Raw genomic sequence first — 18,558 nt, forward strand, 5'->3', positions numbered from 1 at the left:
TAGTCACAAATGTGTCCACATCCCAACTGGTAATACATTGTCAAAGGGTCCTATCTACAAATGGGTTCACACCCGCAGGAATGAGGATTAAGATTGTGAGCATATTTTTGTTGGGGGACAGGATTCCATCTACCGCATTCGCGTTCCGTCCCTTTTCATTAGGAAAAAAAAAGTCCTGTTATCACACAGCCACTAAACTCTTGCCAGTTAACTAAAAGTAGGTTCAGTTCAACACATGAAGCACTAACTATGTTGTAGGCACTGTACTAGGACCTGGGGAATAACTGTTAATTTCTATCCTCAAGGAACTGAAGAAGCCTAATGGGGAAGACAGATACTTCAATAGTGTCAATATGAAGTGGTAAATTGCATTTTTTGTTCCCAATTCTCCATCCTTCCCCACTCTTGCCATGGTTTGCCAAATGCAGAAGGCATTAGGCGTCCTCACCCCAGTGACTTTGGGTTTGGCCAAGTGACTTACCTTGGCCCATGGAACATGAGCAGACACAACGCGTGCCATGTCTGACAGAGGCTTTAAATGGGCCCAGGTTGTTGACTGCCCTCTTGGGCGTCTGCCATCCACTGTGAGACAAGCACACCCTGGGAGCCACTGCTCCTTCAGCCTGGGGCTGGAATAGGAGACATTGGGAACAGACCTGACCTAAGCCCAGCTGATCCCAGCTGAGCCACAGCCAATCCTCAGATCCATGAGGGAGATAAAAATATTTCCTGTAGAAAGCCTCTGAGATTTGGGGATTGTTTGCTATGCAATAAAATTACTTTAAAGCCTGAAAAAATAAATGGAGCAATAGGTCTATGGTGTAGAATGGGGCCAAATTTGGTCAAACACCTGTTTTTGTAACTGAAGTTTTGTTCAAACACAGCCACACTCATGCATTTGTGTATTGTCTATGGCTATTTTCTTGCTACAATTGCGAGTTGAGCAGTTGCAACAGAGACCTATGGCCCACAAAGCCTGAGAGATTTATTATCTGGCAGTTAACCGAAAAAGCTTGTGAACTTCTAATGTAGAAAACGCATGGCCCAATGGGAATAGAGAGAGTGGACACTATCCTATTTGAAGGGCAGCGGTTGGAAAGATTATAAAAAGTTCAGAAGAGCCAGCCTGTTGAAGACCAGGAACAAGTGCATTCATTCCAGGTCGAGACAAGAGTTTAACCAAAGGCACAAGGTGAGAATCAGCACGCTGCTTGTGACTATGGCAGGAGAGGAAAGAACTACGCAGGAAGTGATGGTAGGTGACACTATGGCAGAGATTTCATTAAGGCACCTTTGCTGGCTTATTTTTCTCATTTTAGGATACTTCCTTCAGTAGCCAAAGATGCTATAATTAAGAGTAACCCCAGAGCCCGGTGTGTGCCTTCAGCTGAAGGGAGTTATATAGAGTTTATGCTCTTCTGATGAATAGTGGGAGCCCCTACTCATAAAGCAACCCCCTTGGCACCTGGGCATGGAAGACCCATGGCTCTGCTTTCCCCCAGGTGATACGCCTTGGGATATTCCAGCTTTGGTCTCCTGCTCCTGTTGCTGCTAAATTAGCCACCGCAAATCATCATGATTGCTGTCAGACCCCAGTGGCTGCTCCAAGCATGTGTCCTCTTGCAGGCATGCTTTGCTGGTTTCTAGGTGGACACCCTATTTCACAGCTCTGTCCCTCTGTTGCCTGCCTGGTCTGTGCTGCCCCCAGGGCCTTCTGGGGAAGCTGTCCAAGCTCTTCCTTTCCCCTGAACTCCCCACAGGCTTCTTTCCCTCATCCCATCACTGTACCCAATGAGCTATAGGGCAGCACTTCCATGGTGGAGTGTGGGGATTGTTTATCTTCACTGGCCTGTGAGCCTCTCAAGGAAAGGACTGGGTCTTATTCGTTTATGTATCCCGAGTATATTACCTTGCCTGGCACATATTTGGTCCTCAATGAAATTCCTTCAGAGAACCAAAGTCACCCCTTTTTGCACAATGCTGGAGCATCCAGGATTTTTTCTTTTTCCGTGGCACGGGGAAGCAGCACCTCCTGGGCTGTGTGGCAGGTCTCAGTCTCCCACCATCACTGCTGGATTCCCATATGCCTGTCAGGTTTTCAGAGAACTGTAAGGCATTCAAGTGCCTTAAGCTGAAACACATTTAAGATGGTCTGTGGTAACCAGAAGTCATAAGTCATTCCAGAAGCTCATGGAACTCCAGTCACTGCCTCTACTTGGTTATTATTGCAATGACATGTGAAGAAATAACAGTAGAGCTTTCTGCTTGACTGATGCTGATAAGCCCATTTCTCCTTTGCCCAGTATGTAGATATCACCAGTAAAATGGATCTGAAAGTTTATACAAGGCCTGGTCCCTCACTGCTGGGCAGGCAGACCAGCAACCACCCTCCGTGAGCTTTGGCTTCCTCTGGAGCTTGGCATAAAGTCGAGCAAAATGACACCAGTCAAAGGGTATGCTGACTTCTCTGAGGAAGGTTTCTTGTTCCTGTGTGTGAATACTAAAAGTCACTTTTGTGCATTGATGTTAAAGCTACAGAATTCAGTCTCAGGTGTTGCTTCCTTCTGCTGCTCTCTAAATACCTGTTGATTAGCTCTGGAACAAGCCACAATAGCCAGATGAGGAGTGAAATCCAGTAGACCAACACAGTAATAGTATAAATATTACACAATGGCCCTCATTCTTTGATTGTTTACCACGTGTCAGGCGCTGTATTAAGGGATTTTCAGACACTATCCCAGTTAGAGCTCACAAGGGAGGATAATATTATTCACTCCTTTAAACACATGAGGAACCTGAGGCTGAGAAAGGAAAATAACTTGGGTCACACAACTGCTGATAGAGCAGAGACTAGAAGACACGTCTTTCTGGCTCCAGCCCATATTCTTTAACCACCAAGCTTCCTACAAGTCAAGCAAAGCCCACTTGCTTTATTTATATGCTCTTTGCTGTCAAATGAAGATATAATCTAGACCTAAACCTTGCTTTCCACTTGAAAAAAATTAGAAACCAGGAAGATATTAATTAAATCAATAATAACAGGCTACTCACACTTTTCTCAAAATGCCAGGTGGGGAAGGGGACTGGAAAGGGACCTAAAATAAACCTGATCTGGGTCACCTGAAGTCTGAGGATGTGGGCAGTCACAGGCTAGGGGAGTCTAAAAGAGCTCAAAGTTCAGCCAAGTAGGAGAGATCTGTGCTCGCTCCCTCTTCCAATGACTGAAGAGCATCCCCCAGGGACACTGCTGGGGGGAAAGGGGCACCATACAAGGCAGCCTGGCTCCCGGTGCTGGTTACCTGCCAGCTTGCTCTCAGCCCCAATTCCCACCCTTCTATGCTCTGCTGTTATTTTAAGAGCATGAAGTCCCCCCCCCACCACCACCACTGTCTTGCTAGCTCGCCTCTGGTTTGGTTCCACTAATGGGAGGCAGCAGGGGAAGTCTGGGCTGCAGGAGGAAGAGAAGAAAGAAATCTTTCTTCTTCCAGCTCTGTCAGCATTTCTCCAGCACAGCAGTCAGAGGCGGGCTCCGGCTTCTTAAGGGAGTGAGTGACTCTGTGCTGAGCAGACTCTGTGCTAAGCTTCTTTCTCCTTCCAGCCCCAGCTCTTGGCAGCCTCTCCTAATTCCCTGCCCCTCCTCCAGGGTCCAGCCTTTCTCCATAGTTCTAGGCTCTGGTAACATCACGTCCTCTCTTTTGTTCCCCAGCCCCCAAAGGAAGAACATCTTCTGCAGTCTCTAATCTCTGCATTACATCATTGTGCCCTTTTGGTTTTTCAAGTCTTCCCAACCCCTGTGTTGCCAAATCCCTGCATTAAATTCCCTCTGTTTAAAAGACCTAGAAAGGCTTCTCTGTTCCTGACTGGGCTCCAATTGACAAATTCCATATGTCTGTATCTGTAATTGTTAGAAAAGGTCCTTCCAGCACTTCCAGCACCGATCTCTCTTCACCATTCTGATTGTCCTTCCTTGGACATACTTCCCTAGCTCTGCTCCCTCCTAGTGATAAAACCTTTAGTTTACTGAGCACTTATTATGCACCCTGCAAACATATTACACTTAGTTAGCATTAATACCAGGGGGCAGGACACCTGTACAATATTTAAAGGGGTTAAATGAAAGCCAAGGTCACACAGCTATTAAGGGAATGAGTGTGAACTGGAACAGAGGTACTCCTTGCCACTGTACTCTCCTCTCTCCTCTCCGCGCTCTTTGTACAAAGTCCTGTGCTAGATTTTGTGATTTCTGACCTCTCTTCTTGTCCCCTTCCATTCCCTTCTCCCTTCGTTTACCTGAATAAGATATACAACTTTTTAAAAGTTCCCCTACTTTTTGTCCTCTCCCATCTGACCACCTGGGGCCTGAAGACGGGAGTTCCCATCCACCCTCAGACCTTGCTAACAGCCTAGGCAAATCTCAATAACCCAGCCTCTCCCTCTGGTCCTTCTCTCCCCGGCTCAGTCCCCTGTCCTTCGCCCTGCCCACTCCCACTTGTAGAGCTTCTGCTGTCTGCACGGCCGGCCGGGAGGGCTGGTGCCAACTCTCCGCTGCGGGGGTGCAACCCTGAGGTAGAGTATGAACGGATATTAAACACTTAATAAATATCCTAAGGGAATCTGCTTTAACAGCTATTTAGTAACAACCTGTAGTGCCACGTCAACTTACCGATTTGCAGTAATATACAAAACCTCTCCTCAGGAGATTCAAGATTTCCCTGGGATTACTTATTTATACTACTGTCTGGTTTGGTGAAATCATTTTTGAAGTAGCAATGCAAAGGTAAGTTTCATTCCCAGGACAGAATTTAGACATAATTCAGAAAATATTGATAATGCCCCATTTCTGGCATGTAGATTCCCACTTCAATTGTTTCAGAGCTATCGAGGCTAAGAAGGAAATGGAGAAAACCAACCTTAATTTTCTAAGAGAGGAAGAAGAATAGCTGACGTTTACTAACACTGCACGTTCTGCCAAGCACCGTGCCAAGGGCTATACAAGCATCATCTCATTTAATCCCCACAACAATCATCTCAGGTAAATTCTAATTATGCCAACTCCATGCTACCGTTTGAGGCAAAGGCATCTTGAACAGATGAAGCGACTTGCCCCTCACACGTTGCTGGGGGAGGGAGGTGCACATGACAGTTTATCCCCAGGGGCCACACCCTTCACCCCCCCCAACCGCCCCCTCCCTGGCCAGCACCTCCCCCCCGCCCCCGTTCCCACCCAGCCCATCTTTTTTTCAGCAGTTTGGCCCTGAAATAAGCTTCAGGATAAGTTCCCTCCCTGCGATAAACAGGGCCCAAGATCTCTGACAGCTGTTCCCACTCTTCATCCCCATCTGAAACAATCAGTAAGCATTAGAGAGTACTTTTCCCTTTACAAAGGTGATAATTAGATAACAAGCTGAGATTAAAGTAATTACAGTTAGACAGCTGGCGAGGCAGCGCACGCATGTTGAAATATTGTTGGTACTTCAGCATCTGGTTCTAATAACAGCATAGACTAAAGGATTTTACATTAATTACAGAACATAATTTAATATAAACATATTTAATTACAATTGATGAGCGATAAACTGTTCAAGAATGACTTAACCCCTTCGCGTGTCAAAATGGAGGGAACCTTGGGCAGACTGCAGCCTGTTCCGCTGCTTTCTCACCCTTCCCCACCACGGCCTCCCTGGCTCCTGGACCCTCCTTTCCTGAGGAAAACTCCCCTCGAGAAAGGAATGTTCTAGGCAAGCCTGTGGCTCATCGATCACCTCTGGGGGTGGCTGGAACCCTTGCGGCGCTGGCCCCGGTGACAAAGGCCAGTGAAGGAGCTGAGGCGCCAAAGTCTCGGCAGTGGCTTTGCCTCACACTCCCGGCCAATACTGCTGCGGCTGTCTCCTCTGCAGCTGGTCCTCCCGACTTTCTCACTCCTTTATAAGCTGCTGTAGCTCACTTTGCTTCTGACAGTCCACGTTTCAGTTTGCTCAAGCTGCCGGGATGTGCTCTACCAGAGATGGGTTGCTTTTACAATGAGGATGTATTCATTTCCCATTTTGCAGTTCTAAGGACATGAAAATGTCCCAATTAAGGCATCAACAGGATGGTACCTTCTCTGAAGAAAGGCTGCTGGCATCCAGGGTTCCTCTGTCAGAGAGCCGTCAGATACCAGGGTGCCTTCACTCCCAGGTGTCATTGCTCTCCATTCCTGATTCTGGTTGCCTCCTCGCTGAGCTTCTGGGTGTTCTCTTTTAGCACCTGCTGGGCTCTTCTCTCTCTGTGAGCTCTCTCTCTCCGGTGTTTCTCTCTGAGCTCTCTCAGCTTTTTCTGCCTTTTATCTTCTCAAAAAGGACTCCAGTAAAGGATTAATGGGGTGGGTCACATCTCAATTGAAACAACCTAATCAAAAGGTCCCACTCACAATAAGTCTGTACCCCAGGAAAGGATGAAAAGAACATGGCCTTTCCTGGGGTACATAACAGCTTCAAACCAGTACAGTCCATGAGCAACCTATGAAACAATCCTCAGATCTCTTAGAAAACATATAAAGGTAAATTCATTTCTCTACATAAGTATGACTAGGAAGTCCCTGACCACAACAGGCAGGGCATTTTCACAACTTGAGAATCAAAGTGCAATACATGGAGACTTCTGTATGAGGCAGGACACCTTCTATTATGGCAAGAATTCCTCCTTACATGCTGCCAAACCCCATCCCCATCCCCCAAAGAGGAAGAAGCAGACCTTGGATAAAACAGTTTATAACAAATTGGTACCACACAGGCACGACCTTCATAGGATAAAGGACTCAATCATCAATACCTGCGCATCGTCTTTCCAGAAGCCTGTTTTGTGAATGGGAGACATGCATGAGCCATGAAAACCAGACACCACTAGGTCTCAACTGCATTTAGGCACTTTTAAGAGTCGACCCAAGAAAGTTACAGGCTCACCCTTCCTGAGAAAGAGTGGATAACCCTGGAGTGAGTTGAAAAATTCACTGTTGGTTTCTCTATGTGACAAATGATGTGAGATTACAAGCAGCCTCAAATACTGCGTTTACCTCCTGCTGTGGTTTTCAAAGTATAAAGTGCACACTCTTCTAAAAGCTAAAATGAGTGCTGAAAAAAATGGTTTATTATTCATAAGTAAGCAAGAGAGAGTTACTCCCAGAGAAATTACTGACACATGCACACAAAGTAAAATTAGTGTAAAGATTCAGGACCACATAGCATACAAGAGAGAAGCAGGATCTATCAAAGGTAAAACTGTTCAGGAGGATTTGGGTTACACATTTCCTTTCTAAAAGAAAAAGAAATTTAAGTTCCTAACCCAGAAAACCTGCAATCTGGTATATTTTTCAGTTAAGTGCTTCTTGGGAAATGAAAAAGGGGCTGGAAGGTAAATTACCAAAAAAGGTTTTGTTATTTAAAAAGTTACCACTCTTGGGTGCATGGATGGTAAGGGGTAGAATGCTCACCTTCCATGTGGGAGACCCAGGTTTGATTGCTGGACCATGCATCCCCCCACCTCCAAAGAAAAGAAAGAAAAAGTTACCACTGTCATAAAAATTAAAAAGTTTTCTGCATCAAAGGACAGTAACAAGAAAGAGGAAAAAACAACCCACAGAAGGGAGAAAATATTTGTAAACCATATATATATATATATAATAAGGATCTAGTATCCAGAATATAATACAGAACGCTTACAACTTAACAATGAAAGGCAAGTAATCAATTAAAAATGAGCAGTCCTACCCCAATCAAGATGATGGCGTGAGAAGCCTGAGGACTCCATCACCCCAAAGAATCCTTGAACAACCAGTAAGAACAAACAAAAACATCTTTCTCAAAGCTCCAGAAAACAGTTAAAGGATTACAGTAACAGGGCAGCACGGAATCAAGGAAAACACAACTTAAAGTGGTAGGATCTCACGGCACCCTGGCTGGCTCCTCTCCTATTGCTCACATGCTTGGCAAGGAGCTTTCCCACACTCCCAGTACAGATCCCTGGTCCCAATTCTAGAGGAAGCATTGTATGTCTGGCCCAGTCTCTCTGGTGGTGGCCCAAGGGATTTACTGTCCCAGAACTTGCCCAGCATGTAGAAGGCAGTTCACCAAGCTCTCTTATAGAACACATGGGCGATCAATCAAGTCATGCTCTCTGGGGTAAGGGATTTCTGGCTGTTGAACGTACAATGCAGTACCCAGAAAAGTAAGGAAACTGTTTTCTAGTTAAGAGGAGACTTTCAGTAACATGTAACAGGGAAATTCCAAAGGCCACGTGGTCATACCCAAGACAAGATGCCTGAATAGAAAGGACCAGGGAGGCCTCTACACTTTGGCCTGGAGCTATCCTCTAACTCATTCTGTGAATATGTCCTGAAGAAGAACATTTGCACAGCTTAATCTGCACAGACTGGAAAAAGTGTTTTTTTTTTTCCTTTCTTTTTTTGTTAGCTCCTGGCATTCAAGGAAAGCTCTGTCATAACACTACACATAAACTTAAGGAAAAGATGCCTCAGAGTGTAATTGCAATGACAGCATACTAAAATAGCCAAATGTTCACGTTTTAACAAAAGATGACAAACCATACAAAGAAACAGAAAATGATGGCCCAGGAAAAGGAGAAGATTAAAGCTTCAAAAACCATCAAATGAGATGGACGAGGCCTGAGACATTCCAGATAAAATTTTTTTTAAAATGGTTCTAAATGTGCTCAAAGAGCTAAAAGAAATCGGGAAAATGATAGATGCACACAAAGAGAATATCAGTAGAGAGAGAGAAATTATGAAAAGAAAGTAAACAGAAGACCTAAATAGATGGAAGGGCATACCGTGTTCATGGATTGGAAGACTAAATATAGTTAAGATGTCAATCCTACCTAAATTGATTTACAGATTCAATGCAATACCAATCAAAATCCCAACAACTTATTTTTCAGAAATAGAAAAACCAATAAGCAAATTTATCTGGAAGGGCAGGGTGCCCCGAATTGCTAAAAACATCTTGAGGGAAAAAAAACGAAGCTGGAGGTCTCACGCTGCCGGACTTTAAGGCATATTATGAAGCCACAGTGGTCAAAACAGCATGGTATTGGCATAAAGATAGATATATCTACCAATGGAATCGAATAGAGTGCTCAGATATAGACCCTCTCATCTATGGACATTTGATCTTCGATAAGGCAATCAAGCCAACTCACCTGGGACAAAACAGTCTCTTCAATAAATGTTGCCTAGAGAACTGGATATCCATATGCAAAAGAATGAAAGAAGACCCATATCTCACACCTTATACAAAAGTTAACTCAAAATGGATCAAAGATCTAAACATTAGGTCTAAGACCATAAAACAGTTAGAGGAAAATGTAGGGAGATATCTTATGAAACTTACAATTGGAGGCGGTTTTATGGACCTTAAACCTAAAGCAAGAGCACTGAAGAAGGAAATAAATAAATGGGAGCTCCTCAAAATTAAACACTTTTGTGCATCAAAGAACTTCATCAAGAAAGTAGAAAGACAGCCTACACAATGGGAGATAATATTTGGAAATGACATATCAGATAAAGGTCTAGTATCCAGAATTTATAAAGAAATTGTTCAACTCAACAACAAAAAGACAGCCAACCCAGTTACAAAATGGGAAAAAGACTTGAACAGACACCTACCAGAAGAGGAAATACAAATGGCCAAAAGGCACATGAAGAGATGCTCAACGTCCCTGGCCATTAGAGAAATGCAAATCAAAACCACAATGAGATATCATCTCACACCCACCAGAATGGCCATTATCAACAAAACAGAAAATGACAAGTTGTGGAGAGGATGCAGAGAAAGAGGCACACTTATCCACTGTTGGTGGGAATGTCAAAGGGTGCAACCACTGTGGAAGGCAGTTTGGCGGTTCCTCAAAAAGCTGAATATAGAATTGCCATACGACCCAGGAATACCATTGCTGGGTATCTACTCAAAGGACTTAAGGGCAAAGACACAAACGGACATTTGCACACCAATGTCTATAGCAGCGTTATTTACAATTGCAAAGAGATGGAAACAGCCAAAATGTCCATCAACAGACGAGTGGCTAAACAAACTGTGGTATATACATACGATGGAATATTATGCAGCTTTAAGACAAGATAAACTTATGAACCATGTAATAACATGGATGGACCTAGAGAACATTATGCTGAATGAGTCTAGCCAAAAACTAAAGGACAAATATTGTATGGTCCCACTGATGTGAACGGACATTCGAGAATAAACTTGGAATATGTCATTGGTAACAGAGTCCAGCAGGAGTTAGAAACTGGGTAAGATAATGGGTAATTGGAGCTGAAAGGATACAGACTGTGCAACAGGACTAGATACAAAAACTCAAAAATGGACAGCACAATAATACCTAATTGTAAAGTAATCATGTTAAAACACTGAATGAAGCTGCATCTGAGCTATAGGTTTTTGTTTGTTTGTTTGTTGTTTTACTATTATTATTACTTTTATTTCTTTTCTCTATATTAACATTCTATATCTTTTTCTGTTGTGTTGCTAGTTCTTCTAAACCGATGCAAATGTACTAAGAAATGATGATCATGCATCTATGTGATGATGTTAAGAATTACTGATTGCATATGTAGAATGGTATGATTTCTAAAAAAAAAAAAAAAAAAAAGAAAGTAAACAGATCTGAAAACCACTGTAATAGCAATTAAAAATTCCCTAGGGTAGTTTAAAAGCTAATTGGAGCTTGCAGAAGAAACAATCAGTGAACTTGAAGACAAGACAACTGAAGTCATCCAGTCTGAGAAGCAGAAAGTAGTATGAAAAAAAGTGAACAGAGCCTGCAGAACCTGTGGGACACTCAAGCATACCAATATATGCATTGTGGGAGGCCCAGATGAGAAGAAAGAAAGGGTCAGAGAGAATATTCAAAAAAATAATGACTGAAAACAGCCCAAATTTCATGAAACCGTGAATATATACATCCAAGGTGCTCAATAAATTCCAAACAGGATAAACCAAAATGGACCCACACAGTGACATATTATAATCAAACTGTTGAATGCCAAAGATAAAGAATTCTGAAAGCCGTATACAAATGAGCCTCAGTAAGATTAAAGCACTAATTTCTCATCAGAAATCATGGAGGCAAGAAGGTAGTGGGATGACAGTTAAAGCACTGAAAGGAATGGCTTTCTGGCAAAATACCCAAGAGAATTATATATCCGGCAAAACCATCTTTCACAAATGAAGGAGGGATAAAAACATTCTCAGACGAACAAAAGCAGAGGGAGTTTGACACCATTAGACCAGCCCTTATATGATATGCTAAAGAGAATTCTCTGGGTTGAAAGGAAAGGACACTAGACACCAGAGTGAAGCCACATGAATGAATAAAGATCTCTGGTATAGATAACGACATGGGTAAACACAAATACCAGTACTGCTGTACTTCTGATTTTAACGCCATGCATTACCTCATATGGAATCTAAAAGGCAAATGCATAAAATGTAATGAGAAATCAATGGTTTTGGACTCATAATGCGTCAATATGTTATTTGTGATGAAGAACTACATAAAGTTGGAGGGATGGAGGGTAATAGAAATATAGTTTATCTATGCTGTTGAAGTGGTTATGTTGATATCAAAGTAAACAAGATTCTTCTAGGTTTTAGGATGTTAAATTTGAGCCCCGTGGTAACCAAAAAGAGAATATCAGATAATATTCAAGCTTATAGAGTCAGAGAGTAGAATGCAGATGACCAGGGGTGGGAGAAAGAAGCAGTAGAGAATTAAAGTAAAATGAGTGTAGGATTCCTGTTGGGGTGAAGGGAAAGTTCTGTAATGGATGGTGGGGAGGGCTCTGCAACGTTGTGAGTATGACTGATCTGACCAAATAGTATGTTTGGGAGGGACTCTGATAGAAATATTTATATTGTATAGATGTTTCCATAATTTCCACAAAAAGGAAAGAAAGAAAAACTAAAGAGATAATGACAGTGAAACGTAGTACATGATACCTGATGTGATCCAACAATGGAAGAGAAAGGTTTTGCTCAAAAGGAAATTATTGGGACATAAGAAGACATTGGAGTATAGAATGAAAGTTTTACATCAATGTTAAATTTCTTGAACTTGATAACTGCACTTAAGGTGATCATATAAGTGAATATCCTTGTTTGCAGGAAATGTACACTGAACTATTACGTGTTCAGATTATGATGTGCGCAATCAATTAAAAATGGGCAAAGGATCTGCACAGACATTTTTGACAAAGAAGATACACCAAAGGTCAATAAACACATAAAAAGATGCTCAACACTGTTAGTCATCAGGGAAATGCAAAACATAACCACAATGAGATATACGTCATACCCACCAGGGTGGCTATAGAAAAAGACAAATAATTAGTGTTGACAAAGATGTGGAGAAATCAGAACGCTCATACACTGCTGGTGGAAATAGAGAATCTTGCAGCCACTGCAAAAAACATTTTGGTACCTCCTCAAAAAAATAAACACAGAGTTACCATATGACTCAGCAATTCTACTCCTAGCTATATCCCCAAGAAATTGGAGCCATATGTCTAAACAAAAAATTGTTCATGAAATAGATGGTAATTAATATTTAAAATTTTCAACTTATGTGTGAGACTAAAGCAATAAATGTTTATTTGGTACAAAATTTATATATATATATATATATATATATATATTTTTTTTTTTTTTTAACACGGGCAGGCACTGGGAATCGAACCCTGGTCCTCTGGCATGGCAGGCAAGCATTCTTGCCTGCTGAGCCACCGTGACCCGCCCCAAAATTTATATCTTGACTAGTGCATTTCCTAGTATAACTTACACAGATAGCTTAATTGAACACCATAAGTACATGGAACCTTGAGTAGGACATGAGATTTTGTTGGTTTGTCCAGAGTGATGCCCCAATAAATCCCGAGTGATTTGAACAGTGAATAAAAAAGTATTTGCAAAGTTTCCTTCAGGGAATGGTGAGAATGGGGTAAAATTCAACTTCTCCAAGTTGAATTCTTGATATTCTCACAAGCAGTGTGGACCACCAAAGCTATAGGCTGAGCCCCCAGTCTTGGGGTTTGTTCATATGAAACTTAACCCCATAAAGGGTAGGTCAAGCGTACTTAAGATTAGGCCTAAGAGTCACCCCCAAGAGAACCTCTTTTGTGGCTCAGATGTGGCCTCTCTCTCCAGCCAGCACAACAAGCAAACTCACCACCCTCCCCCTGTCTACATGGGACATGACTCCCAGGGGTGTGGACCTTTCTGGCAACATGGGACAGAAATCCTAGAATAAGCTGAGACTCAGCATCAGGGGATGGTGAAAACCCCTAGAATGAGCTGAGACTCAGCATCAAGGGATTGAGAAAACCTTCTCAACCAAAAAGGGGAAGAGTGAAATGAGACAAAATAAAGTGTCAATGGCTGAGAGATTCCAAACAGTCGAGAGGTTATCCTGGAGGTTATTCTTATGCATTAAATAGATATCAACTTGTTAGTCAAGATGTAATGGAGAGGCTGGAGGGAACTGCCTAAAAATGTAGAGCTGTGTTCCAGTAGCCATGTCTCTTGAAGATGATTGTATAATGATAGAGCTTTCACAATGTGACTGTCTGATTGTGAAAACCTTGTGTCTGATGCTCCTTTTATCTACCTTGTCAACAGACGAGTAGAACATATGGAATAAAAATAAATAATAGGGGGAACAAATGTTAAAATAAATTTAGTTTGAAATGCTAGTGATCAACGAAAGGGAGGGGTAAGGGGTATGGTATGTATGAATTTTTTTCTGTTTTCTGTTTATTTCTTTTTCTGAATAGATAGACGCAAATGTTCCAAGAAATGATCATGATGATGAATATGCAACTATGTGATTATATTGTGAATTACTGATTATATATGTAAAATGGAATGATCAAAAGTTAAGAATGTTTGCATTTGCTGTTTTTTGGTATTTAAAAAAATTTTTTAAATTAAAAAATTGTTCACTAATGTTCATAAGCATTATTTATAATAGCCAAAAGGTAGAAATAATCCAAATGTCCATTAATTGATGAATGGATAAACAGAATATGCTATATCCATATAAAGGGCGATTATTCGGTCGTAAAAAGGAATGAAGCACTGATACATGATTCAAGGCGCATGAACCTTGAAAACGCGACGTGAAGTAAAAGAAGTCAGACAAAAAGGCCGCATATTGTATGATCCCATTTATATGAAATATCCAGAACAGGCAAATCCTTAAAGACAGAAAGTGGATTAATGGTTTCCAGGGGATGGAGGGAGGAGGGAATTGAGAGTTACTGCTAACAGATCAGGTGTTTTCCTTCTGGGGTGATGGAATTGTTCTGAACTTTGATCACGGTGATGGTTACAATATTGTGGTTACACTAAAAAATGGCTAAAATGGGGAATTTTAGGTTATGTAAATTATTTTAGAAAAAAGTTACTGTTCTGGGTAACTGGAGCTTATTTCCACTGGGGAAATCTGGGAGCCAGTGGAAAGTAGGCACCTCAGAGTTTCCAAGTGGGAAAGCTGGAGTATTTATATGCCAACTCCCATCAGTCAGTGGTTGAGGGCAGCTGCTAGGGGCAGTAATTCTTCAGCACTTCTGGTCTGCCTGCAAAAGGGGTTCTGCCAGAGAAGGTCCTTGGGCAAAGAAATGTTTGTGCCAGCAGCTGAGAGTCAGGTCCGTGCACCCCAAAAGAATAGAGGCCATGAGGTTTAGGCATTCTACTGACAACCTCTGCTGTTCACTCAGAGTTATTTTAAGGATTAAATATGGAAATCTGTATAAAGTTCTTCAAAGAACTAAATATAGTGGAAGCGCTCATAAATGTGAGCTATTTTTACAGAAGATTCAATAAAGCTAAATAATTTGCTCAAAACAGCACAGTTAATGCAAGGTGGATCTAGGATTTCAGCAGCTCTCTCTTAACCACCATCTTTCATTAAGTGGATTATACTAACCAAAGCTTTACCAGCCAGTCTTGCAAACACAATTACCATACAGTGATCACAGCATGGTCGACATGTCATTTGGAGGATGTTTCTTAACTTTCCTCTTTCCTCTCTCTCCTCTTTCCTTTGTGTACCCTTTTTGGGAGAACCTGCTGCTTTTCTCATGAAAAGGCTTTGAGGGTTGATGTCACTGTCTGCTCCAGTTGCCCAGGGACTGACCATCATGTGGTGGGTGTGAATCAAAGTCTGCACAATTTAATGCAAAGGACCCAGATTTACAATCAACGGAGTCTGCAAGGGCAGCGCAGCAACACGCTCCTTTGCTCCCAGGGTGGTCCTTCCGGAATAGTCCAGCTCTCAGTTTGCTCAACTAAAGACATGCATTAGCGGAGGAAAATGAGAGCAAACTCTTCCCAGGACGCCCTGCAGAGAGACTCCACGGAGGGATGAGGAGAGGTCCTGGGGAACAGAACCCGGCCTTCCTGATCAGGTAGTGGTTGCTAATGGTGTGGAAGAAGCTGTAGTCCACGACGTGGTTCACATGGCCATACTGGTCATCGTCCTGCCACCTCGTCTGGAGGGGCAGGAAGTACCCACAGGCCTCGTGCTGCCCATGACAGCTCTCGACTCTCTGATTCTCTGTCGATGTAGCCAAGGAACGGGCATTCCTAGGACGCAGCCTCGAAACCCGAGAGGTCATAGTTGGTAACCAGTGCCTTGGACAGTCCCTTCAAGAGAAACACACCACAGACAGACCTGAATGTTTTCCAGAAAGTTTGATTTTCATTTCACAAAAACAACTGCCTTAAATTTTGCACACTGATATGAAAAGAAATCAGACTTTATTTTCCTAATAAATAAATATCCTTTCTAATCCTGGTCCTTGTCACAAACCTGTTGCCTTTTTAAAATGGTCTCCTTACTAATAAAAGGCTTTGGGATCCAGTGCTAGAAAGAAAAGAAGTGTTTGTTTGAATTTGACTACTGGGGATTTAAGGTATGTTTTTATGGAGCTCTTTTGCTCCACAAAGGATTTTCAAGGAGGGCACGGTTTCTGATGCCCTCTGTAACACTACTAAATGGCATAAAGACACAGCTCAGGATCCCACCATAAAATAAGATGCTTGCCAGAAAATATTTTTGTTCTAGTTTGCTAGCTGCTGGAATGCAATATACCAGAAACGGAATGGCTTTTAACAAGGGGAATTTAATGAGTTGCTAGTTTACAGATCTAAGGCCGAGAAAATGTCCCAATTAAAACAAGTCTATAGAAATGTCCAATCAAAGGCATCCGGGGAAAGATACCTTGGTTCAAGAAGGCCGATGAAGTTCAGGGTTTCTCTCTCATCTGGAAAGGCACATGGTGAACGCAGTCAGGGCTCCTCTCTCGGCTGGACAGGCACATGGCGAATACGGTATCATCTGCTAGCTTTGTCTCCTGGCTTCCTATTTCGTGAAGCTCCCCGGGAGGCGTTCTCCTTCTTCATCTCCAAAGGTTGCTGGCTGGTGGACTCTCTGCTTCATGGTGCTGCAGCATTCTCTGCTCTCTCTGAGTCTCTCTCTCCAAAATGTTTCCTCTTTTATAGAACTCCAATAAACCAATCAAGACCCACTCAAATGGGTGGAGACATGTCATCCCCTAATCCAGTTAAACAACCATTCTTGACTAAATCACATCAACCAGGGAGATGATCTCATTACAGTTTCAAATATACAGTATTGAATAGGGATTATTCTACCTTTATGAAATGGGATTTATATTAAAACATGGCTTTTCTTAGGGGGCATACTTCCCTTCAAACCAGCACATTCCACCCTCTGGCCCCTAAAAAAGACATGTTTTTCCCAAATACAAAATACATTAATTTCATAACAATATTAGAAACCTTAAACCTTTCAGTAGCAATACAATGAAGTACAAAATTAGAGACAGTATAAAATGTCATCAAGTCAGTTACAGGCATGGTCTGTCCTAAGGCAAAATTTTCTCCATTTGCTTTGGACCTTTGAAAACTCATCCACAAGTTATTTGCTGCCAACATACAAAGAAGGAACATTCACAGGATACACAGACACATTTCCATAGGGAGGAAGGAACACAGGGGTCACTGGACCCATACAGTTTCGAAAACCCGCAGGGCAAAGTCCATTAGATTTCAAAGTCTGAGACTCATTTATCCTCAGGGCTTTAGAAAGTGGCAGTCCCACCCTTTCCAAATGCCTACGCCTGCCTCTCTCTGAATGCAACCTTGGGGGATATTGGGGAGACCACCTTTCTCTCAGCTCCACCCTCTCCAAGCATTGGGGCCACACCCGGGCTCTCTGCCATTTCCGGGGCACACGCTCAACCCCTCCATGTGGTGGCAGCCAGGCTCTCCCCAAACCCCAAGGAACGTGCTTCACTCTCTCCAAGACCTGAGGCGGCATGACTCTCCCACTGCAACGAGGTGGAAGGCCCATTCTCTGCCTTTGGGGCAAACTCACCCTCTCCACGGGCTTGGGTGGGTCCACTCTCCTGGCCCGAGGCTTCTTGACTTCAGACCTCAGCCTCCACGGTTTTGCCTCTGAAGTTATTTTTCCTCCAATGTGTCCCTTCTCTGAACCCCTCGGTCCAGACTGGCAGCAGCTCTGTTTATACAGGTCCCACAGCACTCTCGTTGGCTTTCTATGCAGTAGCCTTGGATCATGCCCATCAGACATAAGGAGTTTCCACAAATCTTTCCTGGATAACTCCATGTCCGATCCTGACTTTCTCTGAAATGGCTGGCTGGTTTCACATTTGGTTAAGACCACACTCAGGACACTATACTCTGGAGTCTCCCTTTCTGTAGGCCCAGAATTTTCCAGGACCTCAATTTCTAGTTTCTTTTTACTCAAGAGTTCAGTTCTCAGCTTATCTCTTTCCTTTCGCATTTCACTATAAGCTGTGAGGAGAAACCAGGCTGCACTTTCAACACTTAATTTGGAGATCTCTTCTGCTAAATATACAAGTTCATGGCTTTTACAATCTGCCTTCCAGCCAAAGCCACGAGTCAATTTTGCCAAATTATCTGCCATTTTAAAACAAGGCTCACTTTCCTTCCAGTCTCCAATAACACGTGCCTCATTTCTGTCTAGGGCTTCATCAGAGGTATCTTTAGAGTCCACATTTCTCCCAACAGTCTCTCCAAAGCATTCTAGGCCTTCTCTATCAAGCTTCTCACAACTCCTCCAGAATCTTCCCCTTATCCAATTAAAAAGCTGTTCCAACATGTTTGGTATTTGCAAACCACAGCAGCAGCACCCCACTCTCCGGTACCAAAATCTGTTCTAGTTTGCTAGCTGCTGGAATGCAATATACCAGAAACGGAATGGCTTTTAACAAGGGGAATTTAATGAGTTGCTAGTTTACAGATCTAAGGCCGAGAAAATGTCCCAATTAAAACAAGTCTATAGAAATGTCCAATCAAAGGCATCCGGGGAAAGATACCTTGGTTCAAGAAGGCCGATGAAGTTCAGGGTTTCTCTCTCATCTGGAAAGGCACATGGTGAACGCAGTCAGGGCTCCTCTCTCGGCTGGACAGGCACATGGCG

Source organism: Tamandua tetradactyla, chromosome 8, assembly GCF_023851605.1.
Source record: "Tamandua tetradactyla isolate mTamTet1 chromosome 8, mTamTet1.pri, whole genome shotgun sequence".
NCBI classification, from domain to species: domain Eukaryota; kingdom Metazoa; phylum Chordata; class Mammalia; order Pilosa; family Myrmecophagidae; genus Tamandua; species Tamandua tetradactyla.